Source organism: Trichosurus vulpecula, chromosome 2, assembly GCF_011100635.1.
Source record: "Trichosurus vulpecula isolate mTriVul1 chromosome 2, mTriVul1.pri, whole genome shotgun sequence".
In the NCBI taxonomy this organism is placed as follows: Eukaryota; Metazoa; Chordata; class Mammalia; order Diprotodontia; family Phalangeridae; genus Trichosurus; species Trichosurus vulpecula.
The window spans coordinates 444,713,006-444,735,717 of NC_050574.1; the positions used below are offsets into that span (position 1 = coordinate 444,713,006).

Genomic DNA, 22,712 nt, shown 5'->3' on the forward strand with positions numbered 1-22,712 from the left:
CAAAAAAAAATGTGTGACTCATTGTATTACAATATCCAATTTATTGTAGTGGTCTGGAACTGAACCCACAATATCTCCAAGGTATGTCTGTACTGTATATCAAGGACCTCCTTCCAACATGATCTACGTTCAAAGCTATTTCAGGTTCAAGAGACTGTAGATCAACACCCACTCAAAACTACACCTCACAAGAGCATCAATGTTCATTTTTTTCCATGCATCAAGAGAATATATTAGTTCAAAAGGAGGCATTCAGTTGAATAGTATAACACACATACACGCACATATGAAAAGCTTAATACACATGTGTGTATATGTGTATATATGTATCTGTATGTGGGAATATATAATATGTAGGAAATTTTAATATACATGTGTGCCTATGTATGTGGATATATGTGTATATATATTTATGTATATGTACATGTGTGTATGTATGTGTGTATATCTCTATCTATCTATCTCATCTATCTATATCTTTACCTCCAACTCACTTCCCAATCTTTACTCTTGCCCTGAACCTCCACCTCCCTGCCCATGCCCTGAACACGGAACACATGGGTACACTCTTGGAGTTATTGTTACATGACACAAATCCTAGCAATCACTATGACAAAGATACCCTTGGCTTTTGGCCTTTATTCTGGGCAGCATAAAATCTATCTCCCTAAGATGAAATGGGTATGTGATTTCATTAGGTAGATACTTCCCTTCATAACCTGCAGTTCCTCATGAAAATGAGGTACAGATTTTCACTTAAGATGGAGGAGTGAAAGGCAATAGAAAAGCCCAGATCTTCCACTATAATATCAGCAAATACCTGAAAAGGGACCCAGAAAAATGTTACAGAAATGAAAAGTGTGTGTGTGTGTGTGTGTGTGTGTGCGCGCGCGCGCACGCATGCATGAGATAAACTCCTCTATTTAGTTCAGAAATAAATGAAGGCAGGTAGAAAGCTCACTTCTAGGAATCCATCATAAGCACAGGTTAAAGTAGAAGCAGCTGAGGCAGAGAAGGGGGTCATACCAAGGAAGCCAGGCTGAGTTCCCACAACTGGGCACAAATCCAGAAAAAAATAAAAGCGGGGAAAAGATCCTTTCCAACATAGACTACATGAGCTCTGGCAAATAGATCTATAAAAGCCAACACTGTTCAGAGACTTAAGTGCCTGCTCCAGTAATCAGATGACCAAGACCAGATACCAGCCCTAGTCTGGGATAACACAAGCGCATTTAGTATTCAGAATCAGCCCCATAGGTCAACACACAGGGAGAAAGGTCTTTTCTGCCCACTACTTGGAAGACTAGGAAGCAAAATGGTAGAGAAGGCAAACCAAGTTTATAAGAGCAAATGGGGAGGGAAGTGAGAAAAAGCAGATGCACAGGATTTCCAATACCCCAGTGGGAACAGTTAGGAGTAGGACAGAGGAGGGAGTCAATTTCAGATACATCACGCAAAGAAAAAAAAAAAAGGAAGCCAAGGAGGACAGAATGTGCAGTAGACTACCAGCATACTCAGGGTGAGGTCCAGGATTAAGCACGTAGGTGGGGACTAATACTAGCCTCCCGATTAAGATCATCACTACCAGAGCCTGACACATGATTACAGAGATTTCAGGTTAAAAGAAAATCTTACTAAATCCATTTGAAGAAGCCTACAGGAGACTTGTCAGTATACAAAATCCCAAGTGATAGTTTTTTGTTTGCCTGAGACTGAAAATATGAGTAATTATAAGAAAACAATTAGAACAAAGATGAAATATTATAAATTTGGAGAACCTTAGAAAGTAAATGAAGAAAAAGAGAGAATCCTAAAACTAAATACAAGAACATTAGGGGGAACATGGCTAGGTCGAAAGGACTATAAGAATGGCTAGAATAAATGATGAGATAAAAAAGGACATGATAAATGAAGTGAGTTTAGGATGAGCTGCAAATAGATGCCTATTAGTCAGAGAATGTCCAAAAAATTGTGGTAAAAGAATATAATTGAATATTACTGTACGATAAGAAACAATGCCAAAAAATTACATGATACCATGAAATTACATGGTTAGTAAGTATCTGAGGCCTGATTTAGACTCATGAAGATTAGTTTTCCTGACTCCATGCCCAGTACTTTGTCACCATGCTCCTTAGCTGGCATTGTAGCTATAGAACAGAGGAAAATAGATAACTGGGTGGGTGAGGGAAATAGAAGTGTCCAAAAATGATATGAAGATTTGGAGGTAGGATGACTAGAAGGATGATGATGCCCTTTATAGAAATAAACAAATAAAGAAGAGAGGCAGACATAGAGGGGAATATGATGAGTTCAGTTCTAGACACATCAAACTCAATGGGTCAGTAGGGCATCCACTTTGAAACATCTAGTAGGCAGTCAGAAGTGAAGTACTGGAACTCAGAAAAGCTGAAAAGGCATAATTTTGTGAAAAATTATGATAATTATGGATAGACTGAGCAGTGAACTGTTCACCAAGTCAAATACGCAAAAAGCAACACATTCTTTTAAGATGGGAAAAAGTGAAAAATAATTTAGGAATAATAAAATTATTGCTTACATTAAAAAATATAAGGACTTCAAGTGTGAATTCATTGGGGTTATTGATTATTGAGGAAACTTTCTCTTAGAGAATATAAGCAAATGTTTTAGAACTTAGAATTTGCGGGTGAGGGAGGGGTAACTTTGGCCATTAAGAGGTTAGTTGGTCTCACTCTAGGTTACATATCCTCTATATATCAGAGACAACTTCCTATCCAGGTCTTTCTGATTCAAGGCTAGCTACCTATTACTTCTATTTACTTCTTTATCTCATAGGGTTTACATTCATGGAACTAATTACATCCATGAAAAAGTAGTAGATTAAAATACAAAAAAGCTTAGAAGCTCAAGTAATAACAAGATGATAGAGACATACACTCATATCTTTCTGTAGTAAATATATATCAAATGCCTAACTAAAACAGATAAAGAGAATAAAATAAGGCAGCACAACAAAACAAGTATACATTAGAAATGAATTTATGGAGATTAGGATAAAAAATAAAGACAAAATTTCTTGCTAAAATCAGAAAGAATGGAGTTTCTTCTAAATGGTCCATGGAATATCATAGGGATGAATAAACAAGCTACTCTCATCAACAAAGGAGAAACAATTTAGCTATTTATTTAAAGTTTTATTTATACTAATCATTTCTGAAATCATTACTTGAATCAAAGTTCCTAGTGTGAAATTAAAAAACAAAAACAAAAAAAGTGAATTTCAAATATCCTATTGGAACTTCAAACATATTGATTAGCAATTGCCCAAATCAATTGAATTCAACAAAGATGTATTACATACCTACTATATGCAAGGCAGAAACACATTAACCCTAAAATCTTAAAGAGCCATCATTTAGGCATTTTATAAAATTTCAAATGCTAAAAATTGTTTTCTTCTTCACAGCCATGCCCCCCCAAAGTATAAGAAAACACTTGTATCAAATAAGCACAGTCAAGCAAAACAAATTTCCAGATAAGTTATATCCAAAAATTTGTCTCATTCTACATATTAGTACTAATATATAACTAAAATTCTTCATCATTGGTCCTCTGAAATCATAAATGAAGGTTACATTGATCAGAATTCTTAAGTCCTTCAAAATTGTTTATTTTTAAAATGTTGATTTTCTAATAAGATTTATTCTCCTGCTTCTCACTTCACTTGAAATCAGTTCATACAAACCTTTCTAAGTTTTCCTCAAATTGTCTCATAATTTCTCACAACAGTAGAATTCCATTTCATTTATTCGTATACCATAACTTATACAGCCATTCTTCAATTAATGGGAACTTATTTATTTTCCAGTTTTTGCTACCACAAAAAAGTTACTATAAATATTATAACCGGACGACTTTTCTTTATTCCTTGATATCTTTAGAGTTAGGCCTTGGTAATGGTAGTACTATAGAGTGGAAAGGTATACACAGTTTATTAATTTTTGTGTATAGTTGCAAACTTTTAAACAATGATGGTACCAATTCAGAGTTCCTACAACAGTGCCTCAGTGGGGCTATTTTCTCTCAGCCCCTCCAACATTTATCATTTTCCTTCTTTGACAGCTTTGTCAATCTCATGTGTATGAGATCAAAACTCAAAGTTGCCTTTACTTGAATTTTTATAATTAAAAATTTTAGTACTTTTTGTGGCTATGTATAGCTTGGGCTTTTTAAATTGAAAAGTGCCTTTTCAAATCATTTGACAATTTATCGATTAGTAAAGGATTTTTACTCCTATAACAGTTGAATCAGATCCACATGTATCTTGAAAATGAGAAATTTATCAGTAAGACTTGGTGCAAAGATTTCCCCCCAAATTAAATGTGTCCCTAAGCTACTTTGGATTCGATTAATCAAAACTTTTAAAATGTTATGTAATCGAAATTATTCATTTTAATTTCTGTGACTCTCTACCTTGTTTGTTCATTAAACTTTCCCCATCTACAAGGCAATTTCTTCCCTTCATTAATTTATATGTTAATCATTTTTTCCATTAATGCTATTAACCACTCTTTATCTCTTAGTTTCTCTGGGATTTATATATCAAATTATTATATAGATATAAAACTAAACAAATTTATTTTTAAAAGTGTGGCTAGCTTAAAGGTTCAGTCATTTAAATGGCACCCAACTCTTTGTGACATCATTTGTGGTTTTCTAGACAAAATATATTTATGTGTTTTGACATTTCCTTCTCCAGCTTGTTTTACAGATGAGGAACTAAGGCAAACATTGTTAAATGACTTGACTAATAAATGTTTGAGGCTGGATTTGAACTCATGAAAATGAGTTCCAGTCTGGGCACTTTATCCACCCTGCCACCTAGCTGCCCTTAAACAAGTCTATTAAAGTACGAACCTCTTTTTGAAGGGCATTCAAATTCATTTTGTGAGGTTGTGGAAAAAAGTTATAAACAAAAGCTTTTTGTATTTGTTGCATCTTTGTATTGTATTAATTATTTAAAAAAAACTAGACAATAGCAAAGATTGCTTCTACAACCCATTTGGAATGATAAATAAATTATTCATTCTAGCTCAATATGCTTTTGATTCTCTGGATTTGCAGAGACATGGATTTGCATTCATTATCCATCTAAAATAAATGACTTTAAGGTGTAGTAGATAGAGAGATTTTAATAAATATCCAAAAGGCCCACATTGAAAGCAGGATTCTTCAGAAACTGACAAAAGGCCTTTCAGCCACTAATATTGTAAAGTCCTGTAGTTCATATCACCATCTGAGAGCTTAACTCTTTGTTTCTATTGCATGCTGCATCATGATTGCAGAAGATCAGAAAATTTTTCTTTTTCTAAAATTAAAAAATTACTTTTTTATGTTTTTGGATGTTCCAAGAACTTCCATTACAAAGGAAAAATTCCACTAATTGACTGAGATCATCGAAACTCAAACAATGGTACCCATAAAATTAAGCTAAAAATGAGACTTAATGAATCATAATCCCCTAAAATGAAACATACAATAAGTACTTAAATGATGGTAAATCAACAAAATGAAGATGATTTTTCAAAAAATAAAAAATTACATTAAATATATGATACTTAGGTAAGTGTCGACTCATGTTTGTTCTGCCTATTAGAAAGAAAATAAGCATTTAAGTGTCTACTCTGTGTGAGGTGCTGTGTTAAGCCTTTTACAGATATTATTTCATTTGCTCCTCAAAACAACCTTGGAAGGTATTTGCTCTTATTATTTTCATTTTACAGTCAAAAAAGCAGAGATACACAGAGATGGGTCACAGCTTTTAGGTCTCTGAGGCCACATCCGACTACAGGTCTTTCTGTCTTCTGGGTATCCAATGAATAGAATATTAGGCCTAGCGTTGGGAAGACTGGTTCCTTGAGTTCAAATCCAGCCTAAGACACTTATTACCTGTATGATGCTTGGTAAGTCACTTAACCTCTGGCATGATTTGACCTTGGGTCATCCCAATTCCAGGCCCAGTGCTCTATCTACTGAGCCACTTAGTTGCCTCCAGTGTGATAATCATGGCTTACATTGTTTTTCAGCATCGTCTGAATATTCCTAACCCCTGCGGGGGTTTTCTTGGCCAAGATACTGGAGTGGTTTGTCATTTCTTTCTCCAGCTCATTTTAGAGATGAGGAAATTGATGCAAACAGGATTAAGTGATTTGCCCGGGGTCACAAGTTGTTAAATGTCCGAGGTGAGATTTGAACACATTTGTTGCTGACTTAAGCCTGCGTGCTCTATCCACTGGGTAACCTAGCTGTCCCCTAAGAATTAATTTAGTCCAAAGTAATAAAGTCATAGATTTAGAGACTAAAGTGACCTTAGAAGTTACTCATTCTGTTCCTGTCAGTTTACATATGAGAGAAATAATTATTTCTCTCTCATATTAATAGTCAATTATTAAAATTGGGAAGACCCCAGCTTTTTTCCCCTTTTCTATTTCCTTGTCCAATCTCTCAAGGACAGGGCTCATGAAAGATAGCATTAACATTTTCCTTATTCTGGGTACTGCTACTACAGGAGGAGAAAGTGAGGCTGGTGACCTTGCACAGCCCTCCCTCACTCCAACAAAAGTCAACCGCAAGTCATGCCATCATTTCCCTGATGTCATGGTCATCTTTGAGAATGAAGGACGAACACAACCTGTGAGTAGCCTCTGCCTCTGCCTCCTCTCTGTGCTCCATTTCAACGGCTGAAAGCTGCCTCCTTAGCTTCAGGTTTACTGGCTAGATTTCTTTCCCAAAAACCTAGCCTTAAACCCAATTCACTGCCCTCCTAGCACAGAGTGAATATAAATACCAAATAGTAACTGTTTCTCTTTTGGCCAGGAACCCTGAGGATCTTCCTCTCCTAGATTGATTTTTTTGTTTGAGTTTTGATTAAAGGAGCCATCCTTTGATTAACTTCTTAAAGAGTCCTATTCACTGAATGGGCATTACTTCACTCACAGTGAGAACCTGAAAAGACCTTAGCCTGGAAGGGCCAGGGTCTCCCAATGCATCCTGGGCCATCTCCAGTCATCCTGGTGAATATCAGGCCACTGGACCCAGATGGCTCTGGAGGAGAAAGTGAGGCTGGTGACCTTGCACAGCCCTCCCTCACCCAAATCAAAGTCAACTGCAAGTCATATCATCATTTCCCTGATGTCATGGTGTTCTTCAAGAAGGAAGGACAAACACAACTGCTACTCCACCCAACTAAAACAGACTTGTAACCTAAGGTGAAGCTCAGGCTTGGGTGGCGGAATAATTTTTTTTTTGTTTAGATTGCCCAAGGTTAAGGATAACTTAGAAGTAAATGACATAATCAAAGTTAATTTGAATAGCTTCAGCCCTTCATTGTAACATTCATCTTCATTAATTGTTAGCCAATCAGACTTGATTGCCATCCTTGGGAATACCTCTCTTCCAATGAGCGTATAAGCCGTGAGCCTGACACCATGATTGCCTTTGGTCTGAGAGAGACAGAGCCAAATGGCAATCCTTTTATTAGTGAACATGCTGGCGTTATGAATAAAATGATGAAATTACCCAGAAATTGTGTCTATCAAACCTTTTTAAGTGTCACATGTATGAGGAAGCTGTAGCCCTGATCCCTTAAGTGGCTTCCTGAAGGTCACACAGAGATTAAATGGCAAGGTCACGATCAGAACCCAGATCCCCTAATTACAAATTAAGGACTCTTTCCACTGCACATCTTCTAATCAACTAGATCTGGAAGGGTGCTAGATTGTATCAGCTTGTGAAATTTGACAAATTTTTCAATGTAAGCAGTTACACCTTGAAAATTGACAAATACTATAAATTAGGGCTTGCTTTATTGTTTTATTGATTGTCTACACTTAAAATGACAGAGGAAATGCTAATAATGCAGATTCAACCTAAAAGTGTATCTCTCCCCCACCCCATCCTCAAGATCTAGTTATTAAACATTAGGGAGCTCATTCTTGTATCTCTCAAACTCTGATAAGGCAGCTAGGACTTAGTCATCTGTACACTTGCTGTAGATCTCCATTAAAAAGAAAGAGGCAGCAGATACACTGAAACTGTAACAAAGGTGTACAATATTAGAGGATTACTGAACGGTTGACACTATTAGCAAAGGCTTGGGAGCAGGTGAATCAATTTTGAATTCCATTAACTGGATCACTGAAATAGATGTGTACATGTGTGCATATATAGACATGTATGTATGTATGCATACACATACACATACACATGTATGTTCTTGTTCATAATGCATCACATATATTGCGTGTGTATGTGACTTATTAGGAACATGAAGTTATGATATAAATGCTCTTTACTGGGTCAATCGAAAGCAAAGTATTGGTAGTTCTAATGAAAATTTTCGCATGATTCATTTTGCATGTAAAGTAAAAATATGAGAATAGGATGCCCTCAGAACCCTGACTTGACTAAGGGATCTAAATGAACTGATTCAAATACATCTATTCTAATGGGGCCTGCCATTTACACCTGTAGACAAAAAATATGCAAGCCACAGTATGGGTGCTTTATCTTAGATATTCTTTTACATTTAGCATCCAGATGAAATAGCTCTTCAAGATCATGCTAAATGTGATTGGGTTACGTTTTTAGAAGTAATGAGAAAATTAACTCACAATCATGGTGGCTTACTTAAATCGTAGAAGTAAGGTTACACATTTAGTATAGTTTTAGTTAGCCAGCCCTTGGAGAAATTCAATTTTTTTTTACTGAAATAAAATCTGGTTTTGCCTAGAAATGAAATAAGTGATTACAATCAAATTTACTTTTTCTTCAACATCTTACAAAGAAGAATGAACTATTATTCTAGAAGTAGAAACATTGCAATTAAATACTTTCAGATGAAGCCCAAATGTCTTGTAAGGAGAAATTTAGAAATTCAGTGCAGAGATTACCTGTGTAATTACAGGACAATGAGCACTGTACTTAGAATATTTGCTTTTTCTATGCAATTAGCAATCTTTGTTGAATGAATTCACACATCTGTCAATTATCCATGGTTTGGGAGTAATTGAAACTGAGGGTTTCTCCTATTTCCCCAAATAATTGATGGTTGTAAATAAGGAAGTAGAGAATTATTATTAAAGATATGGCTGTTTGCACAGTTGCGACAATAAAATCTGACAATTTCTACTTTAATTCTGTGTGAGAAAGCTTTGTCAAATCAGTGATTTATAGCTCATTTCACCACAAGTCTTCAGTGTAGGATCCTTTGCATTTCTGAAATAGTTAAGATGAGATCAGTGGAAGATTTAACCTTGCTTTAAACTACTAGAGCCATTTAGTTGGAGATAATGTGTGTTGTTTCATCAGTAAAACTGGTTTGCAAAAATAGGTTTGTAAAAAGATTCATAGTACTGAATGAGCAACTAAAACTTTATCCAAAGGCACTGGGTCTTTGACAGATGAAGTTAATATTTTTAATTCTTTAATTTACCATCACGAGACGTACAGAACTCTCAAGACTTTTACAATTTAATATTAAATTAAATGTAGCATTTAGCAACATGCCTACAAATAAAAAAATGTGACTTGCCATAATGATCCAACAATTTGTAATCAACCATAGCTGAAGAGACAGATAATCTATGAAAATATACATCAACTATAAAGTTGAAGAGTTTGGAGGAAAAAATCCTGGAGGGTGGGAGGCATGTAATGAAGAGTCAGTGAGGGAATTTCTTTTGTTTGACTATGCATATTTAGCATAGATTTTCTTTTTATATTTTCCCCATTGAAATAAGGATTCAGGAATAGAGAAAAATAAGCGCTTGTTCATTGAAAAAAAATAAATTTAAGAAAATTCTGGACCTTTGACCAAAAGACATGCACGCCAGTCTTGGTTCTAAATAATTATATGATCTTGGTCTGCCTATTTTATCTCTTTTGCCCTTTGTTTTCTCATTTGTAAAATAAAGGTATTGGAATTCAAAAGTCCTTTATAGTGTGTTGCCATAAGTCACCTAGCAGCTGCTGTGGGGTTGAAATACCAACATAAGCCCAACAACAAGAACACTGCCAGCACACATTCTTTTGAACTGCTTTACTAAGGAAAGCAACATTAAGGGGTTAATAATCTTTTTTCAATCCAACATACAAATATCATGCACTTAGTTCAGGGGAAAAAGCTGGCATCCTGAACTTCAGAGCAAATACTAACAGAAATTACAGAGACAATATAAACAGATCAACATTTCTGCCTAACCAAATCACAATATATACATAGTTACCAGAGAAACCCTAACATCTGGGATTTTCAAAACCAGGGGGCTCCTTAACAGCTATCCAGAGTCTCCACACCGACACTCTTCCAATGAGTGAGAGCCCCAAGCAAATAACTCTGTTCTCTCTTTTTACACACTTTTTAGCTGTCATCAAACATCATCTGAGCCACCAGAATTCAGGCTCCTACTATTGGCTCTGATCTTAGCAACTCCCCTTAGGACCCTGAGGGCTTTACACCCACATAGGCTTAGTAGGTAGAGGTTTGGGCCTGGGGCTTTGTACCTAGTAAGGATCAATTAAAAACACTTAATTAATCTATCATTCTAAAACAGTAAAAAAGTCCCAACTTAATTGATATCATATAGTGCTATGATTTCATGATTGGAAAGACCCAATTGATTTATCATAGAAATATCAGGAAAAATATATACCTGTAACTAGCTATGATCTATGTGTATATGTGACTGTCCTCAGTCATTACCATGCTCCCTGAATTGGTCAAATGGTAGCTAATGATTCAATGAGACATCAATTAAAAAACAAAACAGAGACACAAAAGACACATATATGGTCTTAAGACTTAAACAAAGATGAATCAAAACAGAGAAAAAAAGATAGAACAACTTCCCTAATGGATATCGATGCAAAAAAAAAAAAACAATAAGAAAATGCTAGCAAGGAGATTATAGCAAGATATTACAATAATTTTTCACTATGGTCAGGTTGGATTTATACTGGGAACAGAGGTCTGGTTCTACATAGACAATATCTTTAATGACAATATTAACAAAAATGATATGATTATTTTAGTAGATTTGGAGTTTTTAACAAACTACAATGCCCATTCCTGTTAAAAACACATGAAGCTGTCCTTAAAATAAGTAGTATGCCCATTATATGAAATGAGAATAAGCTTGAAGCCTTTCAAGTAACATCAGAGGTGAGGCAAGGATGTCCATTCATTATTCATTATTATCTGATATTATGCTTGAAATGCTAGCTACAGCAATAAGAAAAAAAGAAATGGAAAGAAAAAGTATAGACAATGCGGAAACAAAATTATCACTATTTAGAAAAGATATTGACTTACTTAGGGAACTCTAGAGGCTCAACTAAAAAATATAACTAATTGAAATAATTAATAACTTCAGCAAAGTTGCAGGATATAAAATAAACCCACACAAATTGTTTTTGCTGTATATTACAAAAGAAAAAGCCCAACATACATATAGTAAGAGAAATGACATTTTAAATACCTAAGTAAGGAAAATGTAAATTACCTGGGAATCTACCTGCCAAGATAGACAAAGAAATTATGAACTCAATTATAAAACACACTTTGTATAAATAAAGATAGATCTAAATGATTGGAAAAACATTAATTGCTTGTGAGTGGGTCAAACCAATATAATAAAAATTATATTACCTAAGTTAATTTACTTATTAAGTGTCATACCAAACAAATTACCAAGGAATTTCTTTGTAGATCTGGAAAAATGATAACAATTCATCTGGAGGATCAAAAGATCAAAGGTATTAAGGGAATCAATAAAAAAAATAGGAAGGAAGGTAGACAAGCCTACCAGTTCTCAAAGTATATACTACAATTTGGTACTAGGTAAGAAGTTAGGAGGAAGATCAGTAGAACAGATAGTTACACAACATAGAGAAGAAAATGAGTACAGTAGCCTATAGTTTGGCAAACCCAATAATTACAACTACTGGAGCAAGAATTTACTATTTGACATAAACTGTTGGGAAAACAAGTTTAGTTTGGCAAAAACTAGGCACTGATCAATGTCTCAACACTTTGTGCCAAAATTAGCACAAAATGGGCATGTGATTTAAAAATAAATCTTGATACCACAATCAAATTAATGTAGCATGGAAGAAATTACTTGTCATATCTATGTAAAGGTAAGTGTTCATGCCCAAATAAAATGATTAAATTTGAATACATAAAATTTAAGAGGTTTTGCACAAATAAAACCAATGCAGCTGAAATTTGAAGTAGAAAAATGGCAAAAAAAAAATCTTTGCAGCAAGTTTCTCTGATAACGGTCTCAGTTATGAAACAAATAGTAATCTACATAAAATTTACAACAATAAGAGCCATTCCAAAATTGATAGTCAAAGGTTACAAACAGACATTTTTCATAGGAAGAAATCAGGCTCTCAATAGTCATATTAAAATGCTTTAAATCACTAATAAGAAAAATCCAAATTAAAACAACTCTGAGGTACCACACCACATCCATAACATAGACTCATACGACAACAAAGCCATGACAAATGTTAGGAGGGGATGTGGAAATAATAAATACACTAAGGAGCTGTTGGTAGAGCTGTGAATCCATCCAACAATTCTAGAAAGCAATTCAGAACTGTGCTCAAAAAGCTTTTAACCTCTGCAGTAAAAGCTGTGGCCCAGTAATACTGCTACTAGAGATGAAAAAAAGAAAAGAAAAGAAGAATGTGAAGCTGAGGAAATGCCTCTCAGTTGGAGAATGCCTGACCAAGTTATGGAATATGAATGTGATGGAATACTATTGAGCTATAAGAAATGATGAAAGAAAAAGCCTGGGAAGACTTGTGTGAATTGATGCAAAGAGAAGGTGGCAGAACTGGGAGAAAATTTTATATAATAAAAGCAATATCATAAAGATAATCAACTCTGACTTTTAATCTCTGAGCAATATAATTCCAAAGGACTCATGATAAAACAAATTATCCACCTCCAGAAAGAGAACTGATAAACTCAGAGTGCAGGTTGAAGCATGTTTTTCTTCTATTTCTTTTTTTTTCTCTTTCTTTTTTCCATAGTTAATGAAGAAATTTGTTTTATATGTCTATGATATTTTAAGGCCTTTTATTCTCCCTGCTGTCTCAATGGATGGGGGAGGGGGAAGCAAAGGAAGAGAATTTAAAACTTTAAATAAAATTGAATACAAAAAAAGAGGCGGCAGGAGAGAGGAGAATGATGAAAAGTACCAAGATGGAGGAGGAAGTTGAGAAGTATGATGATATAAAGAAGGAATAAGAGAGGAGTAAAATAAGAAGTATGAAGAAAACAGAGCAGGGGGAGAGCAAGAAGTGACACAGGAGAAAGACAAATGAAAAGCAATATTTCTTTCTTTATTTTCTCTTCTTTAAAATTCAATTTTATTTTATTTTCAATTTTGCATCCTCTCCATCTGATCTCTCTTTCACCCTCATTGTAAAATAAAGAAAAACAAAACCTCTTTCAAATATGTATAGCCAAGCAAAACAAATTCACACATTAGGCATTTTTTAAATGCCAATGTAAAGAGGTAGGGATGATGAAAAAGCTAAGTAGTAGATGCATAGTCATGTGTGATCATACTTGAAATGTACTGTGGAGTAGATTGAAATCAGGATAGCACATTTTATCATGAGTTCTTTGGAATTATGGTTGTCCAAAGATTTGATTGGAATTTCTTTTTTTTTAATTTCTTTATTTACTTTTAGTTTACCACACACGGTTCTACCTGGTTTTGAGTTCCAGTTTTTCTCCCCTCCCTCCCCCCGTCCCTCCCCAAGACGGCATGGAATCTCATATAACTGTCATGTATAACTTCGCATTGAATTAATTTATGCACTAGTCAAGTCGTGGAGAAGAATTTAGACCAATGGAATGAATCATGAGAAAGAAGAGACAGAATCAAAAAAAAAACCCAAAAACAAAAACAAAAAAAGAAGCAAAAAAGGCGAGCATGTAGTGCGCCTCGATCTGTATTCAAACTTCGCAGTTCTTTCTCTGGATGAAGATAGCATTCTCCATCGTGTGTCCCCTGGAGTTGTCCTTGCCCCTTAGGTTGCTGAGAAAAGCGCAGTATGTCAGGGTTGGTCCTCACGGAATCCATTTTGGAGAGCAGTTTGGAACTATGCCCAAAGGGCTATAGAAATGTTCATACCCTTTGACCCAGCAATACCACTTCTAGGGTTGTATCCCAAAGAAATCACGCAAGCGGGAAAAGGACCCATATGTACAAGGATATTTATAGCAGCTCTTTTTGTGGTAGCCAAGAATTGGAAATCAAAGGGATGCCCATCAATTGGGGAATGGCTGAACAAGCTGTGGTATATGAAGGTGATGGAATACTATTGTGCCATAAGAAATGGGGATGATGCAGACTTCATAACAACCTGGAAAAACCTACACGACATAATGCTGAGTGAGTGGAGCAGAGCCAGGAGAACGTTGTGCACAGCCACAGATATATTGATTGGAATTTCTAATTATCTGAAAGTTGTCTTTATGTATTGTCATTGAGGGGGGAAAGAGTATTTTTTCTTTAACTTCAAAAGACACTTCTTAAAATATACCTCAGAGGAGTAAAGAGCCATTTTCAGGTAAAACCTAAAAACATGTATGCTTTACAACAATGACATTTAACTGAGACTAAATTCTGATGGTGATGAGGCAGAGAACAAGTGTTTAAAGGGAGATATGAGGCAGGCAGAGACTCCCGGACAGAAGATAGGATCACAGAAAAGGAAAATAGAAAGTCATCAAATATTTCAACTACAACAAGATTTTTCAAATTAGTTGTTTAACAAGCCTGGCTCCTTGGTTTAATTTTTCCCCTTTTTAAAGTTTAATTATAATCCTCTCTTTAAGGAATGTTTGTTCTTATCCCTGAACATCTCAGAAGTAACAGGGATTCCTTAAAGCAAGGCTTATAATGACCACTCTCCCCCTGTTGTCGTTGGATGCAGACACCCAAATTTTAATAACTAAATTGACTAAATTAATTCTCGGAATAAGTTTTATTAAAATTGGTTTTAAAATGGTCAAATATACTCTGATTTTGTTTTGCTTAAAATATACAATTAAAGGCATAAAAAGAACAACAAAGCCTCAGGGATAAATTACAACTTGATACTAAACATAACCACAAAAAAATTGGTACTTTTTGTAGGAAGATGTCCTTCCTTACCAAAACTTCATGAAGGAGACTAGAAAAGCAACACAATGTTGACCATGGCCCCTATCTGGGGTCCATTAATTTGATTTTTTAAAATATCTATGTTTCAGTATAATTTATCTTGTAATCCTATGTATTTAAAAACATTATTTTGGGAAGGGGGTCATAGGCTACCCTAAGAGGTCCTTCCCTGAGCTAATAGAGCAGTTGGATTCAGTAATCTAATACTCAAATGATTAGGATGATTCAGAATATGGGATAATCAGAGTAGGTTATGATAACAGCACTTGATGTGATGTAGATTGGCTGATAAACCAGGAGTATGGGGAAGTCTACACAGGCTAATTTGTCACTTGCAATCTACTTCAATAAAGCTTTGTCATGGATGGAAATGTTATATAATGACTCCCACTTTTCCCCTATTGTCCTTATACAGCCTCTTATCCAATGTTCCTTGGAACTTTGAAATACTCTACAGACAAGTATACCTGGGGCTTTTCTGTGAATCAGTGGTGAAGCAGCTCTGTCAGTTAACTTGTTTAAGAGGCAAATAATGAACAAGAATGCTTGCATGTATAGTTTGATTTTCTCCATTCACATTTTGCTATGTTGGAATAGTTGAAAATGCTAAGTGAAATTTCTAGGCCCATGGTCACTTGGCACCTAGAATTTGTTGAATTTCTGAAAAGAAAACCAAAGGAATGATGGTTAAGTGGAAGGCCATGAGTCATGGGGCATCAAGAGCAGATATCAAGTCAAAGGGAAGAAACTGAGTCTGGTACATTGTACCATAATTCATAAACCAGTCAGGGAAAATCTTTTAAACACCTACCTGGTACACAGTGCAGATACATGAAAGTTCAATTTATTTTGATAAAATAAAGATAAAACTCTATAAACAGTACTATTTTCTTCACTTTCATGGGTGCAAATTCATGTATTTTTACATTCCTATAAAACATTTGTATAGATTTGATAGAGAGAAAATTAGTTTTATTTGAAACATTTCGAATACCACTTTGCAATAAAAATTTATAAAATGCATTTACAAGAATATATAGATTGTCTTGGGAAAATGCTGAAATCCCCAGATTTAACATGTTTAGATAAGTAATGACATGGAATGCTTATCCTTTTGTGTTATAGGGAAAAAAGAGTACTTCATTTTCTATCTTGGTATTCATTATTTTGTCTTTAAATAGATGTTGGCTTTTTATTTTGGATCTTTATTGTGGACACAGTCTTAACTTTTTTTGGTATTAGGACTTAGGTAGATTGGATGACTTCTAAAAACCCATTTATTTCAAAGATCCTCCAATTTTGTGATTTTCACAGATAGTAATAAGTATTTATCCTAGTTTGAGAAATTATATTTTCCTGAAAAACAGCATTTCTGAACTAATCCTTTCTGCTCTCACATGGAAAGGGTGGAAAGCATTTTTTATGGTAGGCATAAAAGCACGTTGTGCTTTCACAAATACTTGCTGACATTCATGCATGTGGAAAACCATCTTCCTTTTTAAGGGTACATTGTAGCCATTTCCCATTTGTATTTGGTTCAGTTTACTATACAGTGAGGTTAGAAGGCATATGACCATAGTAAATTTCTATCTGAAACATGTTTTATCTTCATTAAAGGGGCTCTCAGAATTTCTTTTTTTAAGGGGAAAGAGGATATCATTTATTAACTCTGGCTATACCATACCTCACTGGTCACCACTCTTGACTCAGGCACAGAACTGCAAGGAATCATTCCTACCTCAGTGATCACTAGACCTACCAATCCTGGAGGTGTCACATTATACACCACACATCTGCCCGGCCGGGGCCAGTGCAGAGTCCAGGGTGTGGATGGCAGAGGTGGCAGTTCTGGAGGGAGCAGTGTCCACAATGATAGCCCAGCCATCTGGCAAGCCCAGGGTCAGGGGTAGCAAATTTTCCCAAGAAGAGAAACTGCAGCTTCAGAAGGAGAAAAAGCAGCAGAAAAAGAAGTGGGAAGAAAGACAAAGGGTCAGAACTGGAGTCTGCTCCCACTGTGTTCCCTGGCCAGTGTCAAGTGGGCTCACCAAGAGAGGTTCCAGGCACTGGCAGTCAGTTAGGATCCTCAGGGGAGAAAATTCCAGGTGGCTGGTGTAAAGCACAAATTCGAGCTGAGCGTGGAGCCAAGCAAGAACCTGAGCGGGCCCTAAAGCAGGGGCCAAACAGGATCATCTTCTCAGTCCTGCCCTAATATAGCTGTATGAACCCTCTTAGGAGCAAAACATCTTCCAGAGCATGTTCAAGTGGATTAGACCACAGCTTTCAGGAGACTTATTAAAAAACCAGAGCTGCACCAGGTGCCTCCTTGAAAGTATTATGGCTCCAAAGTCAGCGTCTTCTCCCACCTGCACCAGTATAGCCTCTGTATTCCTCTAACCCGGTATATGAGCATCCCATCCTCTGTAATCCATCCAGCTATGGTGCGACTTGGCCTGCAGTACTCCCAGGGCCTAATCAGTGGCTCCCATGCAAGATACATCGCCCTACTTTGTGCCTTCCAGTAGGTGATTCAGGACTACACCACACCTCCTAACGAAGAACTCTCCAGAGATCTGGTTAATACACTCAAACTCCGTATCAGCTTCTTGACTCAATGTCGTCCACTCTCAGCCAGCATGTACAATGCCATCAAGTTCCTTACAAAAGAGATCACGGCTGCAAGCAGCACCAAAGAAGAGGAGGAGGCAAAGTCAGAACTCTGAGCAGCCATGGACCTGTATGTGCAAGAGAAGATTGTGTTGGCAGCTCAGGCAATCTCCTGCTCAGCTTATGAGAAGGTCAGTAATGGGGACATGACCCTGGTGTACGGATGTTCATCCCTAGTATCCTTTATTCTACAGGAAGCTTGGACTAGAGGCTGCTGATTTCGGGTGATAGTGGTGGATAGTCCACCATGGCTTAAGGAACGGTGTACTTTACATTGTCTGGTCTGTACTGGGGTCCCTGTCTCCTACTTGATGATTCCTGCAGCTTCCTATGTGGTTCCCGAGGTGTCTAAGGTGTTATTAGGGGCTCATGTACTCCTGGCCAATGGGTCTGTGATGTCACAGGATGGGATAGCACAGCTGGCCCTGGTGGCTCATGCTTGTAATGTACCTGTTTTGGTCTGCTGTGAGACCTACAAGTTCTGAGAGCATTTACAGACTGATGCCTTTGTCTCCTTTGTCTCAAATGAATCTGATGATCCTGATGATCTGCTTTGTGAATGAGGAGACCATGCGGCATTGGATAACTGGCAGAATCATAGGTCTCTGCATCTGCTGAATCTGGTGTATGATGTGACGCCTCCAGAATTGTTGGACCTAGTGATCACTGAGCTAGGAATGATTCCTAGCTTCAGAGCAAATACAAACAGAAAAAATAACACAAATCAACAGACAGCCTTCTAGCTGTCTGACCAAAGCTATACATATATAGTTACCAGAGAGAAAAGCACCAATATCTGGTTTTTCAAAGCCAGGGGGTTCCTTAATGGCTACCCAGAGTCTCCACACCAAGACTTTTCCAATGAATGAGCCTTGCAAAATGCTAACCTCAGAGCATATACACCTGTTTTCAGGGCCTGAGAGCTTCACACCTCTCAAGGGCTTCATATCTCTTGAGGACTTCATGCCTCTTGAGGGTTTCACACTTCTCCTGACCTAAACTGCAAAAGGGTGTGGGCCTTCCTACAAACAAAGGCAAGACTCAATCAAAGGCACTTGATTGCCTTGGTGCTGAGAAGCACTCCAAAAGAAAAACAGTAAAAAGTCCCACTTTGCTTGCCCTTCCGCTGGGTCATAAAATAAGGTGTATCTGTTGCTAGAATATTGTCTTCTTATTATATTGGATGCTATGATATTTAATGTCTTCTGTGAGGAACCGGGTTTCCATAAAGGAAAGAATATGGAAGGCTAAATACAGGGGGAAAATATTAAAAAGATTTTATACACAATATAATGGATTTCAAGAAGTTACAAGGGAAGAGAAGAACAAGAAAGGGATTGTAAAGGTGTGGTGCGGAGGTGGATTTTGGTCAGAGAAACGGTAGCAGAAGATAGAGTTTCTGCCCTATAGACTGTCCTTGAATCACAGAGATTTAGAATGGAGGAAGAAAGAATGTAATAGCCATTTTTTTTTCACCTTCCCCAGTAAGCAATCTCTGTTTCCATAGTCACAGCTAAGGTAATGGTAGGTGGAGATCATGTTGATTTTTAGCCGACAGGCAGATGCTCCTTTCCAGGACCGTTTTAGAAGGCATGGGTGATGATGACTTTCTCATTAAAGAGATCCTTTTTATACTCTTCATATGTATAATTTTTTAGGTAAACAAGAAAGTATACATGTACGTATATGTAAATCCACATCTATATGTGAATATATACACATATTTATGTGTTTGTGTATAAAATTTTTCTTTTCTCAAATCATTCCCTGTTGTCTCTTGCTTCTCGCATTTACATAAGCTATTCCTTAGGCATGGTAGTGTAGGCTCTTCCCTCATCACTTTCTTCTGAAATCACTTCTTTGCCTTTTAGTTTCAACTACGTTGTTACCTCCTCTGTGTAATGTTTCTTGATTCATCCAATGAGGAGTAATTGCTCTTAGGATCTCTCATGGTACTCTGGTCTCTCCCATGCAATTTGTCATATTTTAATGTATGCAGTTAATTTCAAATATGTCTTTTTCCCTTATTAGGTTGAAAATTCCCTGAAGGCGGGGAATGTTTTGTTCTTCAAATTTGTATCCCCATAACTCAACACACTGCCTTAACAAAATAAGCATTAGAAAATATTGGCAGAACGTTATTTAATTGATTGGGTTATGTACTCAACCTCAGCCTGACCTTCCCAAGTAGTATCCCTCTTTCGGATCTCCCTCCTTATCTTCCTCATTATCAAAATCTGATCTAATCTAGTTATCCACTTGAAAGGAAAAAAATATTCTAATTCATACCAAGATGTTAATGATCAATAATGGGTTGATACCTTTCCCTCCCAGGTATTACAGCATCTTAACAAGGAGATATGCTTGAACCCAAATCTTTAGTATTCAGATCTGAGGGGAACTTAGTATCTCATTCATTTATTCTTTCATTCAAAAAATACTTATTAGGCACCTCTTATGAGGAATGCTTGGTGGCTTAGGTATACTTGTCTATCAATATATGTGTTTGTGTATGTGTATGTGTATTTGTTTATGTGTTCTATGCATTTATATATGTGTGTATGTATATGCACATACATATAAATATATATATATATAGCATATATTGATAATATGTAATATATTTATATGTACTGAGCAGCTACGTGGCACAGTAGATAGAGCTCTGGGCTTGGAAGACTTGAGTTCAAATCTAGCCTTAGATGCTTACTAGGTGTGTGACCCTGAGCAATTCACTTAACCCTATTTGCCTAAGTTTCCTCATCTATAAAATGAACTGGAGAAGGAAATGGAAAATTACTCTAATATCTTTACCAAGAAAAACCAAAATGGGATCACAAAGAGTTAGTACAACCGACAGGACTGAACAACAACAAAATATTTATATGTACATATATAAATATGGACATACACAAACTCATGCATTTTTATATATGTAAATCCAATAAGATTTTCCTTGACTATGTATCTTCTGACCTGTAATATATACACACATACATTTAGTTATATATGCATATATGTACATTTAGTTATATATGCATATATACACATTTAGTTATATATGTATACATACATATATGTATACATACATATATATGTATGCATGTATGTCCTATATGAATACACACACTTATATAACAGCTAGTATTTATTAAAGTGCTTTCTAGTTTGCCTAGCACTTTACAAGTATTATCTCATTTTAAAAGAGGAAGGTGTTATTATTATCTTAAAGATATACAAAGTTATCCTGAGTAAGCTTGTGATTTTTCCACAATCACATACCTAGTAAGTGTCTGAGTCCAGATTTGAATTCAGGTCTTCCTGACTCCAGGTCCTGCACTCTAACTCTCCTCCATCTGACTGCATCACACACACACACACACACACACACACACACACACACACACACATACACTGTATACATATATATACATACGTACGTATATATGTATATATACATATATATATGTATGTATGTATACATATGTATATATGTATATATATGTTAATTCCAAAATAGAATGCTTTTAGAGTTGTTATTTACAAAAATAAGTAAAAAAAAACCCAAAACTAAACAACAACCTAATGTCAGTAGGGTAGTAGGGCATAGAGTATAAATTGGAGGTTTTGACCAATGATATTCACTATTTAGGTAAAAAAAAAATTAATCCTATCCAAGACAAAGATAATAAATGCTCTTTTAGGAGCAGCATGAAGCAACAATATCCTTAAGAATAGTAAGAAAAACCTTCACAAAAATGCTATTGGAATCTATATCACAAAATGGAGCTATCCTAAGATTATAGCTATTTCCACGAGCAGAATATGTGATGATAAAAAAGATATGATAATAGATTAGACGTGTAGAGTGAGTGCAAGTGAAGGTAATACTGGGGCTCTGAGTCTGAGTGACTAGGAGGTTGATGGTGTCATAGGGAATAGAGAAGTTGTTGGTGTTGAACTGGAGCTCAGAAGAGGGTTGGACATATATAGAACTGGGAATCACCTGAATATAAATGGTCATTGAGCCTGTGAGAGTTTATGAAATCACAAAGAGGTATGGGATAGGTATAAAAGAGAAGAAAGCACAGCAAAAATTTTGGGAGACACTCATGGCAAGTGGGCAGGAATGGATGAAGATCCAGCAAAGGAAACTGAGGAGATATCAGACAGGTCGGAGGAGAAATAGGAGAGAACACTTTGACAAAACCTAGAGAGAAGAGAGTATCCAGAAGATGGTGTTCAAGGATCATACATTGTAGAGAGGTCAAGAAGATTGAGAATTGAGAGGAGTCCATTCTATTCAGAAGTTAAAAGAAGATTGGTTACTTTGGAAAAAAAAAACAATTTCAGTCAAATAATGAGCTCTGAAGCTAGGATTGAGAAGATTTGGAGATGAGTGAAAGGAGAAAAAAAATGAGAGTACTGAGTATAGACTTGTAAATTAGTTTCTCAATTACAGTATACATGAGAGACTGGACATGAAGTCAGGTCTTACTGATTCTGAGGTCTTCATTCTATCCATAGGCCACATCTCTCCTCGAACATCCCACTGGTCATTTAAATGATCACAGGCATCAATATTTCTTAAATCTATCTAAACCTCTTCTTCCTCCTAACTTCCCTATTTCTGTCCAAGGTATGCATAATTTTTCTTGTTGCTCAGATCTGCAACCCTGCTGTTATACTTGGTTCTTCACTCTCCCTAATCTATGTCCAAATGTTTTCTAGTATTGCCAATTTTACTTCCACGAAATCTCTGGCACCCATTCCCTTCTCTCTATGCCAGATACTACCCTAGTTCAAATCTTCATC

At 36.1% G+C, this 22,712-nt stretch overlaps 1 pseudogene; it reads left to right on the forward strand.

Moving 5' to 3' along the window:
• Positions 1 to 17,063: 17,063 nt before the first annotated feature.
• Positions 17,064 to 19,985, forward strand: LOC118837335 (annotated as a pseudogene).
• The last annotated feature ends 2,727 nt before the right edge of the window (positions 19,986 to 22,712 follow it).